Source organism: Mus musculus, chromosome 5, assembly GCF_000001635.26.
Source record: "Mus musculus strain C57BL/6J chromosome 5, GRCm38.p6 C57BL/6J".
Taxonomy (NCBI): Eukaryota; Metazoa; Chordata; class Mammalia; order Rodentia; family Muridae; genus Mus; species Mus musculus.
In genome coordinates, this window is record NC_000071.6 from 134,060,020 (window position 1) to 134,082,203 (window position 22,184).

At 46.3% G+C, this 22,184-nt stretch overlaps 1 long non-coding RNA gene across 1 annotated transcript in view; it reads right to left on the reverse strand.

The window, feature by feature from the left end:
• Positions 1–22,184, reverse strand: part of Gm40339 — a 43,759-nt gene that overhangs the window by 14,246 nt on the left and 7,329 nt on the right. The window contains exons 2-4 of the long non-coding RNA XR_868578.3: positions 8,223–8,277; positions 2,551–3,139; positions 2,006–2,173 (exon numbers count right to left, since the gene is read on the reverse strand). This is a non-coding gene — a long non-coding RNA (predicted gene, 40339). The remainder of the gene's footprint in view (positions 1–2,005; positions 2,174–2,550; positions 3,140–8,222; positions 8,278–22,184) is intronic.

A 22,184-nucleotide genomic window follows, 5' to 3' on the forward strand; every position in this document is an offset into this window, starting at 1 on the left:
TGTACACATGCTGCTCTCATCTACATATGTTCATGTACATATACAGAACATACACACAGGCACACAGTGTGCACTGTTCACAGACATACACAGCATGTGCCAAATGTACAGATTCCTCACATGACATCTGCATATCCATACGTTCATACAAACAAGCACACATACACATATGCAGAAACACACAACGCATACTATGTGCACATACTGCTCACATAGCATTTGCATGTAGGCATACATGTGATACACATACCTATAGGCATGTGCTGAGCATATACAATGTTCATGGCGCCTTAATTTGGCACACTATATACATATGCAAACATACATATGCATGCATATGTATCAATACACATATTGCTTGATGCCATGTACAGGTATATATATATATATATATATATATATATATATATATATATGTATGTATGTATGTATGTATATGCACCCATATGTATGTATGTATGTATAAAGTGTGCACTTTATACATGAACACATAGCGTGTAATGTGCATACATAAATGTTCACATGGCATTTGCATGTATGTGCACACAACATATGAATACATAAAGGCACAAAGCAAGTTCCATGGGTATACATGCACACTTAAAGGCACACAAAATGTCTGTCATGTACTGTGCGCATGTACTCATGTGCCACCTGTATACACACTGAATGTTCATATATACAGACACACACAGTGTGTACCACATGTATACAAAAATGCATAGCAAATAACCTGTGCACATACTGTTCACATGACACATGTATACATATACATATATAAAGCATGCACTGTGATAAACATGAGTGCAGTTTGTCATCTGTCTATACTAATCACATGACACACATATTTATGCACAGATGTGCATGTGAAAACACACCATACACATGTATGTATGCACATAGGGCTTCTACTTGACCCCCCTCTCAGGAGCTGACCTCTCAGCCCACTAAGGCTGCAGTAGATACACAGTACCACCCATCCTGACCCAGTTCCCAGTGAAGAGCTCAGTCTGCACAGCAGTATGCAGAGCCCTGGAAGCCAAGGGGTGGGGGGTGGGGTGAGTGCACTTAAGGTTTGTGTACTCAGCCAGAAAGCAGATGCACCGGTACACCAGAGGCTCAGCTACAAAGCATCAGTCAGCCATGCCACTATAAGAGCTCCACAGACCCCAGGTCCCTTCCAATCGCTGCACACATATGAGCAGCAGCCCAGCTGACAGAAAACAGGGCTCTTGTACCCCAAGTGTAGACTAGGATCCTGACATTGAGAAACACAGTATGAGTCAGAGCTGGGACTGTCCTGGGATTCCTGAACTAGTGTGAAGCTAATACCAAATACACAGGCCACCTGAAAGAAGGCAATAATTTTTTAATTGACTTTTATTCATTCATTTATTTATTGTGGTGCTGATGATCAAATCCAAGGTCTTGAGAATGCTGTTTAGGAGCTCTACCACAGAGCCACGCCCCCAGCCCTCTCTGGGGGATTCTAGGCAGGAGCTCTACCACAGAGCCACGCCCCCAGCCCCTCACTGGGGGATTCTAGGCAGGGGCTCTACCACTGAGCCACACCCCCAGCCCCTCACTGGGGGATTCTAGGCAGGGGCTCTACCACTGAGCCACACTGGAATTCTTAAATCTCATCTCAGTCCAAGAAAGGGGTAGTTAACACCTAAGGGAAAGCGGGTATCTCTCTTATGAATAGGAGCCTGGGCCAATTGGGCACTCTCCTCTCTTCCCTATTCTCCATGTCCCAAGTAACAACAGCTAGAGGAAGACTGCCCCTCTCATATGTACTTCCATGTGTGCAGCAAGTATTCTGTGCTTGCCATATCACGTGGTCTAGCTCTTTTCCTTCCTCCATCCCTGGCTAATTTCGTCCTCCAGGCTATCCCCGGGATCCCTATTCCTCCCACATCCTGCAGTCTCTCTTGCAGTGAGCCCCCCATAAGACCCTCCTTTCCCTCCTCATTATCTCTACATGCAGAGGACATTGATTGAATACCTGCTAGATACTAGTACCATGCTGGGTGCAGCCACAGGTCGGGATCAATAACACACAGCCTCCTCCACTCCAAGGGCTGACAGGTGGGTTGTAGACACGGCACCCGGGGAGCTATTTACAAGAGAAGCTCACGGTACCAAATAAATCTCCTTCTGCCAAGGTTTTCATCTGAAAGATAAAGTCAGTTGAAGATGTTTAGCTTGGAAGGGAAGAGGCGAAGAGCAGAAGGCTATGCAGACCCCAGGCTAATCTTCCTTCCTGCCCAAGCACCAGATACACACAGGGCTTAGGATTTAGAGGCTCACAAAACAACTAACACATCATCCCATTGATGCTTGCCCTACGAAGACAATGTGCACGTTTACAAGTGCCTTCTGGGTACTGGACAACTAGAGCGTTTGGGGAGTAGGAACTTGGTGCCCTACCCCAAGTCTTTGAAATGGGTTTGAAAATTATCATTGAACCTACCTTTCCCAAGAGGAGTTTGAAGGGGGCATCTTTTTTTTGATTTACTTATTTTTATTTCATGTGCATTCATGTCTTACCTGCACGTATGTCTAGAAGAGGGCTTCAGATCCCCTGGAACTGGAGTCACAGACAGTTGTCAGCTGCCATTTGGATGCTGAGAATTAAATCCGAGTCTTCTGGAAGAACAGCCAGTGTTCCTAATCTCTGAGCCATCTCTCTAGCCCCTGTTTATTTAACCTTTATTTTTATTTTATGTGTGCTGGTGTTTTGCCTGCATGTATGGCTGTGCACCACGTGTCCCCAGGACTTGACTTTTAGAAAGAAGGAGAGAGAGAGAGAGAGAGAGAGAGAGAGAGAGCAGGGAAGACATCTCAGTGGGTAAAACGTTGGCCACGCAGGCATGAGAACCAGAGTACAGGCCTCCAAGTACCCACAGAAAAGCTGTGTGGGAGTGGAGGCTGCGTATAACCCTAGCACTCGGGAGGCAGAAAAGGGGATTCTCAGAGTCAGTGATACTGATGCAATCAGCAAGCTCTGGGTTCTTAGTAACAAAGGAAGAAACCCTCAGGTCTCCAAGTGCACACGCGAACCGGTGCAACACACGCACACACACACAGACAGCTCCATAGCAAGTTCAAGGTCAGCCTGGACTCCAAGAGATCATATCTAAAAAAAAAAAAAAAAATTTAATTTAAAATAAATAAATAAATACGAAAGAAAGAAAGAAAGAAAGAAAGAAAGAAAGAAAGAAAGAAAGAAAGAGGAGAGAGAGAGAGAGAGAGAGAGAGAGAGAGAGAGAGAGAGAGGAGAAAGGAAGGAAGGAAGAAATTGACACCGAAGAATGATGGTCTCCTCGTCCCCCTCTATAGTCTGACTTGTTGGGCTACAAAGGACAGAGAAACCGCAGGTTCTCAAGGTTCACGTTCCTCGCCGAGCCTGAAATACAAGTCCCAGAACCCTCTGCAGCCTTGAAATCAGTGTGTTCCACCAGCTACTGTGAGGGGAGCCTGGATCATAAGCCAGGACTGTGCTAACGTGGAAGATCCCCCAAATCGTGCCCTAAAACAAGAGGTGCCAACCGAACTGATGGGCTAATAGATCCCCTGCTCATGGGCTACAGGCTGAGCCATAACGGGATACTGCTGCCCAAGTAAGCAGGCAACGGAGCCTTCACCTCACCTCACCTCACCTCACCTCACCTCACCTCACCTCACCTCACCTCACCTCTCCCCTCCCCTACACTGTCCCCTTCCCCCTTTCCTTTCCTTCCCTTCCTCTTTCCTCCCCCTCCCAGTCTACCAGAACATTGGCAACTGTGAGGTCCAGGATATTTCCAAGCTGTTCAGCAACTCTGCAGACTTTGTTATGGATTCGGAGCGCCCCCTAGTGGCCATCTCCGCTATCTTTCCCACTAATGAGTAGCCCAGCCTTAAAGGCTAGGCCTGTGGCTTCTCATGTGCCAGGTATCTTCCCAAGGACCTTGAGGAGTGCTATTAGGCCAAGATCTCAGCCCCCGATGAGCACCTGCGGTTATCAGCTGCAGACATTATAACAAAACACTTGCGATCATTACCATTACTGGAGATATTAGGGTCAGAGCCTGGGCCCCTGGACCCACCTTTGCTCAGTAAGTCAATTAGGGTTTTGAGAGGATGTTGCATGTAAAAGAGCGTTCAGCCCAGCCTGATGATCTGCGGCCAATCACCATGACACACACGTTGAAAGCAGAGAACTGACTGCTTCATGGTATCCTCTGACCTCCACACGTGTGCACACACACACATATGTAAATGGGTCAAATGTTTTACCTAAGACACTGGGACAAGGAACGGTGACGGAAGTCCAGTGATACCCCACCTTCCGAGTCCACCTTCAGGGTCCTTATGTGAAGCGTAATTTAAATAGCTGAGAGGCGCGGGGATGGGGGTGGGAAAATGCCTCTACCTGAAGAGCACTTGCTGCTCTTCCGGAGGACAAGAGTTCTTTTCCCCTCAGCCATGTCAGGTGGTTCACAACTCCCTATGATGCCAGCACCAGGGGATCTGACATTCTCTTCCAGCTTCAGGAGGCCACCTGTACTCTCGTGCGCCGGCCGCCCTCTCTCTCTCTCTCTCTCTCTCTCTCTCTCTCTCTCTCTCTCTCTCTCTCACACACACACACACACAGAGAGAGAGAGAGAGAGAGAGAGAGAGAGAGAGAGAGAGAGAGATGCGCGCGCGCACACACACACACACACACACACACACACACACACACGCATGCGCACACATACACAAACAATTAAAAGTGAAATTGAACCTTTCTCGGAGGAGCTAGGTTCGGACCCACCCGCCACTGCCCCAGCTTTGCCTCAGCTCCAGTCTGCCCAGTGAAGTGGTTGAGAAGTCACCAGAACAGTGAGAAATCTCTCTCGAAACAAGCTCCACTTTGCCAGGCACCAGGCTTCCAGCCTTTTCCTTCTCCCAGTGAGAGACTCCTGAAGAAATTCCTGTTTCTTGGGGTCTATTGTTTCCAGTGGCCTGATAGATGGAAGAGAGGCTCTCTTTCTAATGCCCTCATTTCTGCCACGTTAGCAAGGTTGTTTCTAAATGGAAAGTTTATCTGGGTTCCCAACTGCAGCCGTTCTGGTCCATACCTGGACAGAACTTTTGAGGCCACCTATAGGAGTGTCCGAGAGCAAAGTAAAGCTATTCACCTCGTGGCCAAGAGGCAAAAATGAGAGGGAAGTTCAGCTGTCCCCTTTAAAAGCACATCCCAATGATATAAAGATTCACTACTGGGGGGCTGGTGAGATGGCTCAGTGGGTAAGAGCACCCGACTGCTCTTCCGAAGGTCCGAAGTTCAAATCCCAGCAACCACATGGTGGCTCACAACCACGCGTAATGAGATCTGACTCCCTCTTCTGGTGTGTCTGAAGACAGCTACAGTGTACTTACATATAATAAATAAATAAGTTAAAAAAAAAAGATTCACTACTGGGCCTCATCTCTAAAGGTCCCCCCACCTCCCAACAGCAGCCCCTTCAGAACAAAAATCACCAACACTGTGTCTTTGTGTGTATTTAAGATCCAAACCTTAGCAGCCATAGGAGACACACGCTCACAGGCACAAACATACTCATACACACACACACACAAATACACACAGAGAGACAGATAGGCAGACACATGCTCTCACATATCGCACACATACATACATATAAACCCATGCATTCACACAGAGACATACATGTACACAGACATACATACACAGACATACACACACACACACACACAATGCCAAAGATGTCCCTGCACAGGAAAGACACTAAGATCTCCAAACCTCTGCCCTGGCCCCAGAAGGCCACATACTCCTTTTCCAGTTTTTTATTAATAATTCCAGGGCAACCTCCTCATAGAATGCCTATCCCTAGAAATGTACCCACCCAACTATGGTATGGGAGTGTGTGTGTGTGTTTGTGTGTGTGTGTGTCTGTGTGTGAGTGTGTGTGTGTGTGTGTGTGTGTGTGTGTGTGTGTGTGTGTGTGTGTGTGTGCATGTCTGTGTGTGTGTCTGTCTGTCTGTCTGTCTCTGTGTTTTTCTGTGTGTCTTTCTATCCACCTGTGTGTCTGTGTACTAGGGCTTGAACACAGGCCTTCTGTGGGTTAAGCAGGCACTCTTCCACTAAGCCACACTCTGGCTGCTCACTTGGAGATTCTAGGCAGGCACACTACAAAGAAGTCACTCTCCTCAGCCCCTCGCTTCCTGGAAAGTGCTCTGCCACTGAGCCTCTCAGAAGGGACGAGATGCTAGATTAGTTAGGCATTTTACAAGCACTCCTTGAGGACCAAGAGCAGCAGTGCTCACCAGGACTCCCAGAACTTGGGGGAGGGGTGCTGAGGCAGGAGGCAAGCCCAGCCTCAACTACTTAGCAAGTCAAGGCTTGATGGAGATGCATGAGGTGTTACCGAAAAAAAAACAAAAATGTTGAATTAAATGAGACACCCTTTCAGCCCCTGCCAAGTGCGGATCTGTAGTTGGCACTGGAGACTGAATAATTCAACTGTGTGCTCTTGGGGCTGATGTTAGAACCAGAGACTGAACATCAAGCATCCTGTGCCAACAGTTCTCAACCTGTAGGTCAAAACTCCCACAGGGGCTACATATCAGATATTTACATTATGACTCATAACAGTAGCAAAATTACAGTCATGAAGTAGCAACGAAATCATGTTATGGTTGGGGGTCACCATACCGTGAGGAACTGTATTAAAGGGTTGCAGCATGTAGGGTGGTTGAGAACCACGGTCCTGTGGAGACACGGAAGTGATTTTACTACACTGTAATTCTTACAAACTAACCAAGGAGTCAGTTGGAAATAAAGAGGCTCTCCCGGGGAAGCCCAGTGTCCCCTGAGACCTACAAAAAGGGACCAAGCACTGAATAAAAGACCAGGAAGAGAAAGGGACAGGACGCATATTGGCTTCTTCAGGATGCTGTAATGAGCAACCCCCAAAGACGTGGCTTCAAATAACACAAGTCGATTCTTGAATGGTTCTGGGGATGGAAGTTCTAAGGTGAAGAGGCCACTAGGGCTGGCCTCCTTCTGGGGACTCTAAGAGTGAATTCATTTCCTTGTCTTTTCTGGATCCTAGAAGATGCCTGCAGTCCTTGGCTTGAGGCTTTTCCTCCATCATCAGAGACAGCAGGATAGCATCTCCAAATTGTCTCCTGTCTCCTCTTCCCCCTCCTCTTCTGCCTCCTCTTCCTCCTCTTCCTCTCATCCTTCTCTTCTTCCTCTTCTCCTCTCTTCCTTCTCTTCTTCCTCCTCAATTCCTCCTTTTCTTCCACTTCTTCCTCTTCTTCCTCCTCCTCTTCCTTCTGTTCCTCATCTTCCTCCTCCTCCCTTCCTTCTCTTCCCCTTTTTCCCCTCCTCTTCCTCATCTTCTCCCTCTGTTTTCAACTCTTCTTTCTCCTTTCCTCCTCTTCCTTCTCCACTTTCTCCTCCTCGTTCTCCTCCTCCCCTTCCTCCTCCTCTTCCTTCCAGCCTTGTGACTCTTTCCATCAGGGCCAAAAGGACAGCATCTTCAAGTCATCCCCCCTCTCTCATCCTCCTCTCTCATCCTCCTCTTCATTTCCTCCTCTTCCCCCGACCCCGTCTCCCTCCTCTCCTGTGTTCCAGTGTCTCTCCCGAGTGGCTTAGGTATAAACGGCACATCCTCCAACACTACATAGCATCACATTTGTCTTATCTTCCTGTCCCCTCCTTTCCTTTGAGCCTTCCTGGATAACCTGGATAAGATATCCATTCCACAATATTCAGTGTAATTAAATCTACAGAGTTCCTTCTACCATGTAAGCTCCTACCCCCAGGCTCTGGGGATATATTGAGAACATCTTGGGTTACTACATTGTGTTTGGGGATCAGAGCTACTACCTTCTCTCAGAAAAACAATAGGTTTGTATGTGGAGTGCTGTCTGTGCCCCCTGAGGACCTTAACAATCAGTGGAAGGTTCCTACTGGAAAATTCACACTGCAATTCATTGGCCTACCTTCCTAGCTACAAGGTGGCATTTAACCCTTTCTAGAAACCTCTGAAGTGAGCTGTCTCTGCAACCAGAGGTTGTCCCTGAGTTATTAGTAGGGAACCACTGCCACCTAGTGTAAAGTGTGTGAAACAAGAGGAACTGTGAAAGTGGCTGGGGAAATCCCTGGCTACACAGCAAGCACAGAGAAGTCACCCCAAAATAAGCAATGCTCTATTTCTTACCAGATGTTGATAAAATCTGATAATTAGAACTTGAAGTAGCCATGGATGGTCACAGCTGCAAAGAATCGAGAAATAAAACCAAGTTTAGATGTAATAGACCATGTCCACTAAACAGAACTACCCCCAGGACAAACACAGAATTCCAGGAATCTGTCTAAAAGCAGCAAATGTGGTTCACCTGTCTTTTCTGTCGTTCATCTGCTGGAGATGTGAAAGACACTTCTGTCTTGGTTAGGGTTTTTATTGCTGTGAAGAGACACCAGGACCACATCGACTCTTATAAAGGCAAACATGAAACTGGGACTGGCTTACAGAATCAGAGGTTTAGTCCATTATCATCATAGCAGGAAGCATGGCATATGCAGGAAGACACAGCACTGGCATAGTTCTACATCTTGTTCCAAAGGCAAACAGGAGAAGACAGGCTTCCAGATAGCTAGGAGGACCGTCTCAAAGCCAACCCCCACAGTGACGCACTTTCTCCAACAAGGTCACCTCTTCTAATGATGCCACTCCCTGGGCCAAGCATATTCAAGCCTTCCCCTCCTGTTGGTCTCAGGACCCACCATGATGTGCTGCCTTCAGTAGAGGTTAAAATCTATGGGCACACATAACAAGAACCTCCAGAGCCATGAGACAAAATAAACCTCTCTATTTTGTAAGTAGTCTGTAACAAGTATTTTGTTACAGTCATGGAAAACCTAGAAAGCAAAGCACTGAACAATTCCATTAGCCAATCAGTGGAGACTTTACGACCTACTCTTGGGAGCAGAGTGCAGGGAAATGTGTACCTGGGTCTTTCTTTAGAGAAAAACAAACAAACAAACAAATTCCTCAGGCACAGCAAAGCTTAAGGTGAAGGTTTTCTTTTCCTGTCCATGCTATTTATTTTTATGATAAAATGATACTGTGGAGCCAAAGCCGTTCTTGAAGCAATGATACATTACAAAGCAAGCAAGCAGCAAACTGGAAGAGGCACTGAGATCAATAGCTACACCTGTAAAATCTCACCAACATGACTGCCCAAACTTGAGCTTAAAAGGACAATACCAATGGGCATGCCAAACTGGACGAAGAAAAGCCCCCAAAGCCTCAATCCTATACAACAACTTATAGACAGCCAAGAAATGCCGGAATGGAAAAGATGGCTTTCCCCAGAGAAGAGCACACCAATTGGTTATCCAGCCCCAAATGGTCAGCTCTGACCTATAGGTAGCATTATACAGATTGAACAGGTTATATTTAGGTACAATATGTGTCTACAAATACATATATGCATGCAATAACAATCAGTGTATTAAAGGAGAGCTGGAAGGAATATATGGGAGGAAAGGAAAGGGAAAATTTTTATAATTATAATCTCAAAAAAAAGTTTTAATTTAAAAAAACTGTCTAAAGGGTCAATGAGATATAGGTATTTTCTCTGAATTTAAATATCTTCATCTCTAGGGAGGCTTTAAATATAGGAAATAAAAACTCAGAGGGAAAAAAGTGACTCAAGGCAAATAAAACCAACAAGACAAGGCCTAGAAGGCTAATGAAACTCATAAAGCTCAGGAAGTACACAAAACTCACAAAGCTAAGGAAGTAAAGGAAACTCATAAGGTTCAGGAAGTAAATGAAATTACAGGGCTCAAGAAGAAAACAAAAGTCACAAGGCTCAGGAAACTCACAGTTTCAACAAGACTCACCCCACCCCAGGTTATATAATTATAATAATTACAGAGGAGAAGAGGCTCTCTGACCTGACTGCAAGTTGTACAGAAAACTATAGGATTGCAGCTTTTGTGAGTCACTTAGGGCTGAAGTGGGCTTTTTGGTGATGCGGCTGCCTTTCAGTTATCCATGCTCCTGCAAATAACCTGTCACCCATGCTTCCATAGGAAACATTAACAAAAAGAAAATTAATAAATTCATCCATTCACTAAGCTAAATTTGGATGGAATAGTTCCTTTGCTCCCTCATCAGAGCCCTATCTGGGGTCAATAGGTGTTTGCTCACATCTCCCCAAGAAAACTTATACAAGAACTAACTAGTAGCACTGGGCCTTGAGATGAGATTCTTAGGCTTGTATGTACATGTATCTCAATGATTACTGCTTAAAAGTGTACTCTATGTCCCCATAACTAGGCATGAGGCTCTATAGTCACTGGTACATCCTGTGTCTCCATTTTCCTGTGAGCACAAATTCTATTTTGATGTTTACTAACTTTACTCCAATAAGTATGAATTTTCCAAACTATTAAAACCTCTGTGGATGGAGAATGTAGCCCAGTGGGTGGAATAACTACCCAGCATACATAAGGCCCTGAGTTGGATCCCCAACAGCATATAAACCAAGTGTGGTAGTGCATGTCTATAATCCTAACACTCAGGAGGCAACAGAAGAAGCTCAGAAGCTCAAACTCATCCTCAGCTACATAAGTGTGGTGGTTTGAATACGCTTGGCCCATGGGAAGTGGCACTATTAGGAAGTCTGCCCTTTGGAGAAGGTATAGCCTTGTTAGAAGAAGTGTGTCACCGTGGAGACAGGGCTTGAAGTCTCATGTATATATGTTCAAGTCTGACTAGTATGATCCAGAGCTTCTTCCTGGCTGCCTTCAGATCAAGATGTAGAACTCTCAGCTTCTCTTCCTAATATTACCATGCCTTCCTGCATGCTGCTTCCCACCATGAGGATAATGGACTGAACCTCTGAAACTGTAAGCCAGCCCTAATTAAATGTTGTCCTTTATAAGTGTTGCCTTGGTGATGGCATCTTCACAGCAATGAAACCCTAACTAACACAATAATGAGTCTGAAGCTACCCTGGGCAACAAGAGATCCTTCCTCTATCTCTCTGTCTGTGTGTGTGTGTGTGTGTGTGTGTGTGTATCTCTGTCTCTGTCTCTGTCTCTGTCTCTCTCTCTGTCTGTCTCTGTCTGTCTCTGTCTGTCTCTGTCTCTCTCTCTCTCTCTCTCTCTCTCTCTCTCACACACACACACACACACACACACACACACACACACCAGACTTTGGGGAAATTTTTTATGTTATTCAGAGTAAAGAGAAGGAATTTTAAAATCCAGACAGGGAGACATAGAACATGAAGATACACCTGTGTTGTGGATGTGGCTTAAGCTGTCTGTCAAGGGTTCATGGACACACACTTGGTCCCTGGTGTGGTGATGTGATGTAATGGGTGGAGCTTAGTGCAAGATCCTTACTTTCCCTTCCGCAGTCACTCTATGGCTTTGATCATTCAATGCAATCTCTCCCTCATGCCACAGTCCCACCATTAGGACATCTTCCAGGTGACCCTTGCTAGAGCTACCACGATGCTATTTAGATTTGGGCCTCCAAATATTGGGCTAGGTCAACCTCTTTTCTTGTGTTTCATTTGCTTATTTATTTGTGAGGGTGGGGTAAGGGAATGTGCCAGTGGGGGAGAGGTGCAGATCAGAGAACAACTTGCAAGTATCCGTTCCTTTCTTCCACTATGTAGGTTCCAGAGATCAAACTCAGATCATGAGGCTTGGCAGCATGCACCTTTATCTGCTAAGCCATCTTGCCAGCCCATAATCTCTTTTCTTTATAAATGTTAAGGTATTTCATCATAGCAATGCTTACTTACCCACCTATGAACAAGCAGCCCATGACATCAGAGAGGAACCCATCCAACTGCCCCACCAAAAGCATTGAGCCAAAATTAACTTCTCCTCCCTTGAGTTTGGTCATAGCAAAAGAAAAGCAGTTAATATACCCTAAAACCCACCAACAATATGGTGGGTTGTACCCATTTTAGAGCTGACTGGTTTTTCTTCCTGTTGAGGATTTAATCCAAGACTTTGTGATTATTGGGCAAATACTCTACTGCTTGTACTCACCAGCCCCTCAATAGGGGATTCTAGGCAGGGCTCGACCACTGAGCCACACCCCAGCCCCTCAATAGGGGACTCTAGGCAGGGGCTCTACCACTGAGCCACGCCCCCAGTCCCTCCCTGGGGGATTCTAGGCAGGGGCTCTACCACTGAGCCACGCCCCCAGCCCCTCACTGGGGCGTCTTAGGCAGGGCTTCCACCCCTGAGCCATACCCCTAGCCTGGTGTCAAATTCACTAGAGCTGACATCACAAGAGGTTGTGAGCCCCCTGGCATAGGTGCTAGAACCTGATCTTTGATCTTCTGGAAGAACAATGACTGAGCTATCTCTCCAGCAACATAATTTTTTTTAATAAAATAAAAATAAGATTGAGATTAATAGAGAAAGCCACCTAATGTCATCTTCTAGCTTTACACCACACAGAGACACACAGAGAGATACACAGACACACAGATACACTCACACACAGAGACACACAGATATACACACAGACACACAAATATGTGCACACACACAGACACACAGATACATGTGTGTGCACGTGCACACACACACACAAGAAAGAAATGTCCCCCACAGGTTCATGTTGAAGACTTGATTCCCCCAGTAGTAGAGCTCCTTTAGAAGGTGGTGGAGACTTTGGGTTGCAGAGCCTAGCTGGAGGATGTAGGTGACTAGGAGTGTCCCTGGAGGCTATGTCTTGCCTTCATCTTGTTTCTATAGCTTCCTGCTTCCCAGCCATCCTGAGGCAAGCAGTTTTGCCCCACCATGGCAGTCTTGCAACCATGATGCCCTTGTTAGAGGTCTAGAAAGACCTGAGCCAGCTGACTATGGACCAGAACAGCAGACACACCTTTAAGATGCTCTCCTCTAGTATTTGTCATGGTGACGAAACAGAACCAGGGAGATAAGTAAGTCGGCAGAGTGTTTGCCTTATGAGCCACAAGATTTGAGTTTTGTCTCCAGAATCTGCCCTTAATAAGCCAGGCAGGAGGCAGGGGGGCTAGGGGGAGGGGTGAACTTGTCTTGTGGAGGTTCCCAACCTCCATGGCCGCTGAGAAGCTGATGCTCCCTGGTGGTAGGGTGAGAGCTTTATGGACTCAGTGAAAAGGGGGGATGACGTTACTGAGTACATGGTATTGTGTCTGTCTGTCTGTGTCTGTGTATCTGTGTATGCGTGTGTTCATTTGCATACACATGCACATTTGTTCTCCTGTGTATAGAGGCCAGAGGTCAGTGTTGGGAAGAAGGGGGAGATGGAAGGAAGGAAAAGAGGAAGGAAAGAAGAAAGGGGGCGGGAACGAGAGACAGAAGGGAAGGGAGAAACTGAGGACATTTCACAAACACAGTAGCGACCAGCAAGCGGCCCCATGAACAGTTAACTCTGCCTTCTAAATGCTTTGGAACATCTCCAAAACAAATCAGACCCGAACGCTCAGCATCAGCAGATCTTCACACACCTCCTAGCTGGGGCCTCCCCCAGACGTTAGCTGTAGCCTCCAGCCAAGCAGCCGGCCACCCGTTCAAGCCCCCGCAGTTGCACCTCATAAAGATTTTATGGGGCCATTCCATCGCAGAGTGATAGAGGCAATTAACTTCCATCCTGGTTTTATTGTAGAAAGATGTTGCGAGCTTGGTCCAGGAGAGCAATGCCAGGCGCCGGCTCAGGAAACCGGGCCGCCAGGGCTCAGTTGGGGTCTGCTCTTGGAGCAGGTGCACGGGCAGATGGGGGCTCGTGGCTAACAGGCTGCTCCAAGCTCACCACCCAGGAGGCTGGCACTGAGCCCCGAGGCCTCACTGTCACAGCCAAGGTCCTAGACAGAACTGGACCCAACCATCCCTCTCCCAGTGTAGGATAGAGCAACGCTGAATTCACCCTAGAGGAATGCACGGTTATAAAAATCTGTTCTGTCAGCCTTCCTGGCTTACTCCTGTGCCCATTATAAACCCATCTCTCCCAGGGTTGCCAATCCAATTTCATGTCAGACATCTGCAGGGCAGCTTCTGTTTATAAGTGACAGGGAGAGAGGGGGAGTGGGCAGCTTGCGACATTAGGAGGCCAAGAAGCAGAGCAAGGAAGGACAGGCTAGCTGATGTGCCCTGTCCAAAGCACTTTGTGTGAAGCAGACATTTCCTGGGCAACAGTCTCTGACCTACCCTCTGAATGGGGGTCCTCTCCATTCTCCTGCCAGGCTGGCAGGCGCGGCTTGATGTCACCTCCCCGCTCTCATTCCTTAGGACTGAATTAAGATCTTTGCAGACTCTGAACATTGAATTTGGTGATGCACTAACCACTGACCCAGACCATCACTATGAAATTCACACATAGATGGTATTTTCCAAAATGACACAGTTTCCATTGGCTGGGGACTTGGAGATAGGGTACAGCAGTTAAGAGTATTTGCTCCAAGTTTGGTTCCCAGCACCCATAGCCATCAACTCAAAAACACCTGTAACTCCAGCTCTAGGGACTCATAGCACCCTCTCCTGGCCTCTGTGGGTACTGCACTCATGTGCACATACACATAGATATAACTAAAATTAAAGTAAATTTTCTTTTAAATCTTCCATTGATGCTGGGATAAAATTAGCCCCCTTTTTGATTTTGTTTTTGTTTTTTTTAAGATTGATTGATTGATTGATTGATTGATTTTAAGTAAATGAGTGCTCTACCAATATGTACACCTGCATGCCAGAAGAGAGCATTAGATTTCAGGATAGATGGTTGTGAGCCACCATGTGGTTTCTGGGAATTAAACTCAAGACCTGTGGAAGAACAGACAGTGCTCTTAACTGTTGAACCATTATCTCCAGTCCCAAGCTCCCTGTGTATCAATCTGTCTATCTTCTGAGAGACAACACCTAAGGTTGTCCTTTGATCTACACACACACACACAAATGCACACACATACACACACACAAAACTATATATATAGATATATATAAAGAGATATATAGATATAGACATATATGACATTTAGAGGGATTGGTAGAAGAATAAGAGAGGGTAATGGGGTGAATATGATCAAAATACATTACATACATGTATATAAAATTGTCAAAAAACATATACGTGAAAATATTTTTAAAGTTTTGGAAAATGGCCTGATGGTGCACACCTTTAATGCCAGCATTTGGGAACAGAGGTGTGTCTGAGTGCAACTTGATCAATATAGGAGTTCCAAGCCAGCCAAGGCTAAATAGTGAGACTCTGTCTCAAAAAAATAATTAGTGAGAAAGAACATTAGGATTAAGCTACTTAAATGAGCAAATGACGAGAACAACCATAAGAGCTGCATGTCATTCCTGCCCTCTGTAAGTAACCCCTCATCCAAGTTCCTGTAACACATTGCGTCACCAAAGTGGATGTTCGGGACACCTTTACTTTGATCTGTCATTAGTTTCCTATCTAGCAGACATTTTACATCATTCCAAGAACAGAGTCACACAGCAGAGATCTCTGTGCGCTTGACCAAATCCTTTGGAAAGACAATGGAGATCGATTGTTCTTCCAGGGATCTGATCTAGGTGCAGCATTGATCCCTGCAGAGCTACTTCGTGGTTGGCCCTTCTACAGCTTTTCCTGAATAAGTTTCACCTCCCGCCATGCTGAGGTATTTGCATTGGTCCTGCTAATTACCATCATTTTTGGAGCCGCCTCCGTTGACTTTGATATGACCCACGTTCCAGGCGAGGAATTAACTTCCTCCTGCTGGGTGGCCTCATCCAGCCTTGATATGAGGGAAGGTGCCTAGACTTACTTGGTAAGACGTTTAGTTGATAGCCTTGTGGGATCTGCCCTTTTCTAAAGGAAAATGGAGAGTGAGTGGAGAGGGAAGGACCTCTTAGGGAGAGGGGAGGTGAGGAGGAGGGACTGGAGTAGGGAGGGAGTGAAAACTGTGGTTGGGATGTGATATATGAGAGAAGAATTTAAAATATGACTGGCGGAAGGAGAGCTGTAGCACTGCCTTAGCTCATCATCAGTGTGATGGGTATCAGTGATTGACAGTTTAACAGCATCTCTGGTCATGTCGCTAACGGAGTTCATTCCATGAATTAGGGCCCCAGTCTCAATAAGAAGCAGCAAGCTGAGCAGCAAAGTCCATCTTTCTCTGCTTCCTGATTGCATAAACAACAAGGCCAGCGACTCATTAAAGAAAATGTGGTATTGAGCTGGAGAAGTGGCTCGGCAGTGTAGAGCCCCCCCACACACACACTCATTCGGAAGACGGGAGCGCCCGCGTCAGGTAGCTCACATCTGCCTGTTAAGTCCAGCCTCAGGGGCTCTAGCGCCATCTGCTGGCCTCCTTGGGCATCCGAACTCATGAACACACACACAAAGACACACACACACACACACACACACATGTATATATATACATATAAATAAATCTCTTTAAAATTTATAAAGTGCTTTGTAACCATGGACTTTACCGCCCACGCCCAAGTTCCCAAAATAACAACTCTGAGACTGAATTATTAATGAATAAGTGCCTAGGCCAAAAGCTTTAGCGCAACTTATTTTAATTCATTTACTCTTCTACGAGGGTCACCTGGCTGGTTACCTCTTCTTGGTTTCATATGGCTATCTACGTCAGCATCAGGGGCAAATTCTTTCTGTGCCTGACTCTATCCCAGAAATCCCTGTGCTGGAACTCCCACCTCCTTGTTTCCTGCCTGAGCTAATAGGCCAACAGCATTTTATTGACAGGAGATGCTTCCATACGTAGCACAAGAGATTCTCTCTGCCCGTCTTCTGCAGCTTTCGTGTATAAGGACATCAGGTAGGCTAAGAGAATGGACCACGGGGTCTTCAAAAGAATAATTCACCCATGAGAAAAGAAAACTCAACTAGTAAGAGGACTGGTCAGGCCGTGGAATCTGGGCAGTCTGTGTTTGGGCATTCTGCTCCCAACTGTGCCCCAATGCCTGGTCATGGACCAAACACATGTAGCAGAGTATAAATAATATTACCTGGGCTCACAAGGTGGGCTCAATCTGTAAGGTCTTTGCTTTGCAAACATGAGGATCCAAGTTCAATCTCCAAAACACATCAACAAAATAAACAAGTGAAGTAAAATAACAGATGCGGTGGTGTGAGTCTGCCATCACAGCACTGGGGATCTGGAAACAGGCAGATACCTGGGCTACCATCACTCCGTCTAGCCTAGTTGAAGAGTTCAAGGCCAGTGAGAAATTCTTTCAAAATAGATGGACAGCCTCTGAGGAAAGATACCTCGGTTCACCCTCTGTCCTTAACACATATACACACACATGTTCTCACTCCCTCTGTCTCTCGTACTCTCTTTCCCTCTCCCCTCTCTCCTCTCTTCTCTCTCTCTCTTCTCCCCTCTCCATCATATCTCTGCTCTCCTCTCTGGTCTACATCTCATCTCGCCTCGCTCTCTTTCCCTCTTCTTGTTCTATCTCATCACTCTTCCCCCTCCTCTCTCCACCTCATGTCTCCTTTCTCTCTTCTCCTCCTCCCACATCTCCACTCTGCTATTTCTTCTCTTCTCCCCCCTCTCAACTTCCTCTCCCTCCCCCTTTTTCTTGCCTTCCACCCTCCCTCCCTCCTTCTTTATGAATTTTGAAAGAATCTTCTGCTCTCAGGCCGGGACACACCCTCAGGGTCTCAGTCCTCTGGGCTCACAATAGTTTCTACCATTGAAACTCAGGGTCTCAATCATACATATAGCAGATAGAAGAACTCCCCAAGCCTCCATAGTCACAGAAGCCCCTTTGACCTCACTGTCCCTTTAACACCTGATTGTCTCTTTGGCTTATGATGGAGCTACAAGACAAGAGACCTGTCAAAGATTTAAAATACTGTAAGTCAAAATTACCTATATCTAACCTACCAAATCGGTTGCTCAGCAACATAATAGGATGTAAAGTACCAATTGTTTTCCCTTGTGATTGTGCGATTAACTGGGAATGGGGGCTCCTTGACATCACAGGAACATCATCCTGCAAATTGCCAGCACAAAAAAACATCAAAATTCAGAACATGAAGGCTGGAGAAATGGCTCAGCAGTTAAAAGCCCTGGTTGCTCTTCCAGAGGTCCTGAGTTCAACTCCTAGCAACCACATGATGGCTCACAACCATCTGTAATGAGATCTGATGCCCTCTTTTATCATGAAGGCATACATGTAAATGCAGTACTTGTATAAACAAACAAACATTTTACTCAGAACTTGACATTTCTGTTATAATTTGTCTCCCCATCTGGCCCACATGTGTGACCTCTTGATCCCCAGCCTGTGGTACTATTTTGGGAAGGTTGTAGAACCTCTAGGTCAGGAGGTATGGCTGGAAGAAGTGGGTCACCAGGAGTGAGCACTTGGGGACTGTCATCTGGCTTAGCTTCTGGCCTGCTTGCTCTGCTGCATGATCTGCTGAGATGTGAACAAGCCACATTGCAAGCATCAGCCCATCTGGACCAAACCAATACAGCATCCATGCTTCCCCTGCTCTCAGGCTTGAATGAGGAATGCACCCCACAGGCTCATGTATTTGAACTCTTGGTCTCCAGTAGGTGGCACTGTTTGGGGTTATGGAAACTTAGGAGGTGGACCCTTGCTGGAGGGTTTATAATCTTGCCCAGTTTCTCTTTCTTCCTCTCTTTTCTTTTGTGTTGATGAAAACGGCATTAGCCAAACTTACAGCTCCTGCAGTTATGCCATGCCTACCCCACCATGATGGATTCTGTCCCACAGGAACTGTAAGCCAAACCAAACCATCTCTTCCTGAAGTTGCTTTTATCACAGCAATAGAAAAGTAACTATACACCTTTCAAGGTGAACCAAATATGCTAAAAGCATGAGCCAGCATAAACCTCTCCTCTCTTTTGTTACTTCTCTCCAGAATGGAGTCTCATCAATATAAAAATAACTATGCAAGTATCTACTAAATGCACATTAGTCTTTTACCATTGTAAAGTTAAAAAGAAAAACTAAATCAACCATCATTAGACACTATCTATCTGTATATCAGAACATTGCACATGCTAGCCAACCGCTCTCCAGTGAGCCACACCCACAGGTGTCCAGCCCCCCGGGGGGGGGGCGATTCTAGGCAGGGGCTCTACCACTGAGCCACACCCCCAGCCCCTCACCAGGGGATTCTAGGCACGTTCTCTATCACTGAACCGTGTCCCCACTCCTCACTGGGGAATTCTAGGCAAGGGCTCTACCACTGAGCCACATCCCCAGCCCCTCCTTGGGGGATTCTAGGCAGGGGCTCTACCACTGAGCCACATCCCCAGTCCCTCACTGGGGGATTCTAGGCAGGGGCTCTACCACTGAGCCACACCCCCAGCTCCTCAATGGGGGATTCTAGGCAGGGGCTCTACCACTGAGCCACGCCCTCAGCCCCTCTCTAGGGAATTCTAGGCAGGAGCTCTACCAGTAAGTACTCTCACTGAGCCCTACCTGTCAGTCTTCAACCTCTTATTGAGAGATTCTAGACAAAAGCTGTGTGCATGTGCTTGTGTGTATGTGCATGTGTGCATGCATGCATGAGCCCGTGTGTGTGTGTGTGTGTGTGTGTGTGTGTGTGTGTGTGTATCTGTAAACCAGAGTACAGCCTTGAGTATTATCCTCAGTTATTACTAAGTACCCTATCCATCCTGCCAAATACTTATTGTTTATCTAGGACCACTTTGGGTTCTGAAATCCCATCCAACATAACATGAACCATTAGTGTTCAGCTGCAGGGTATCAAGTATCACGTGATGGTATGTGGCCCAGACCTCACTGTGTAGTCCAGTTCTCAAACTCTCCTTGTCGCCTAGGCTAGTCTCAAACATGCTATGTAGTCCTAGGTGGCCTGGAACTCATGACCCTCCTGCCATAGCCCCTCGAGTGCTGGAATTACAGACTTGTCCACCTTGCCCAGGCTGTTTTCACTTCTAATTTTTGTGAGTGCACTGTCACTGTTCTCAGACACACCAGAAGAGGGCATCAGATCCCATTACAGTTGATTGTGAGCCACCATGTGGTTGCAAGGAGTTGAACTCAGGATCTCTGGAAGAGCAACCAGGGCTCTTAACTGCTGAACCCCCAACTAACCAACCACTCTTTGATTGAATTTAAGGTCCACTCCATGAGAAAAAAAGATGTATCTGACACTGATAAAGTAGCCAAGAACCTGAGACTAGCCAGGTTATGGGTCTAAAAGAATATTGCAAGAAAATGACTCCTAATGGCATACTACTTCTATACCGTACATCGATCAGAGTCTTGCCAACCCCCATCAGAGAAACTTCTTCTTGCAGTAGATGAAATTAACATAGACCCACAGCTGTATAAGTGCAGAGAGTGTAAGACTTTGATGTATTCCCTCCCACATAGGATGTCTTTATCATAGCCTTTCCCCCAAGGCTCGGGGACCTTTGTGGAAGAAGAAGCAAAAAGACTGTAAGAGACAGAGAAAATAGATGACGCCAAGATAGAATGGAAGCATATACAAACTCACAAAGACCAGGTTAGCACACACAGACCCGCACAGGTTCGAGCCAAATGGGGTCCCAGCACAGAAAGTGGGGAGTAGACAGGGATTCCCACTCCTAACCAAGAAGTGCTCTAATTTATGCTGCCCGAAGCCACACGGTCTGTGGTACTTCCTCACCGCAGCAATAAGAAACAACTGCAGACACTAAACTAGCCAGCAAGCTCTGCTGCCCAGGACAGAGTCCAAGACGTGGCCATGGGGCTGGAGGCCATGTGGTCCTGACAGTTAAGAGCTGACCGAGCCAGCTCTAACTTCAAGAGAACATTATTCAAGCTGGCTAGCTCCCAGATCTTACCAGGAAGCCTGAGTCCGAGACCAACGGAAAAAAAGAAAATGAGAAAAAGCCTTATCCAGCAGGCAGGAGACCGGTGGCAGCCTGCAGCCTGCTAACGTCCTCTGTGCCTCTGAATTCCTGCCCGCCCTCCCTTCCTCTCCGTAGAGCTGGCTTCTCTGCGATCCTTCCCCTCCCCTCTTCCTTCTCCCTCTTCTTTTCTCTTCCCTTGCTCTCCATGGGCCTGATGTCTTGAGGATCTGCTTTCCCTCCCTTCTGCACCCCTACTTTCTCCTCTCCCCTCCCCACTCTTCCCCTATCCCCCATGGGGCTGGCCTCTTGAAGGCCTCATGAACTCCTCCATCTCTAGGGTACTCGGCTCTCTGGTCACAATGATAAATGTGCTCTCTGCCCAGGCACAGCTGTCAGGCCGATCCCGCCCTCCTTCCAATTAGGCCTGCCAGAGCCTGCCATTGACCTGGCCCCTTTCCCAGTTTAAGGCTCAGATTATTCACACAGGGGTCAAAGACCTTGACCCTGCCAGAGCTCTCTCTCCAAAGTCGACAGAGCAAGAACGCTGACCCAGCACCTGAGACCCGATAGCATGGTTTCTCTGCCTGCTTCTCCCCTCATAAAGTGATGCACAGAGACCACCATGCACTCATCAGCCTCATTGCTCCTCATTTCAGAGCCACAGCTGACAACCAGCGTGGCCAGCGTGAGCCAGTACTGGCTGTTTTTCTCCTTCTGAAGCCAATCTAACAGAGTTTTTCTCCCTCCAGTACATGATCTCGGGGTCCATAAAGCTAATATCTACCACTTGTCTATCCATCTCTATCTATCACCTACCTATCCATCAATCTACTGCCATCAACTACCTATATACCTATCACCTATCAATCGTCTATTACCTAGCATCTGTCAATCACCTGTCATCATATATCTTACCATGTATCATCTGTCAATCATCAATCTATTATCAACCATGTACCTACCTATATAACATCTCTCCATTATCTATTTACCCTTCATCTACCACCTACCTATCATATATCTATAAATCATCTATCTACCATCTATTGATCATCTATAAATGAAGCTATTATCCATCTATATAATCCATTTGCCATCTATCAATCCAGATCACTCATTCATCATCTAACCATAATCTTCCATATCTATGTTATTTATTAATGTATCTCTATCTACACATCTCTACATATCAATTGTTTATACTATACCAATTATCTATAACTACCTGTCAATATCATATAAACATCTGTCTATCTTTCTGAGACAGAGACTCATTTTACTAT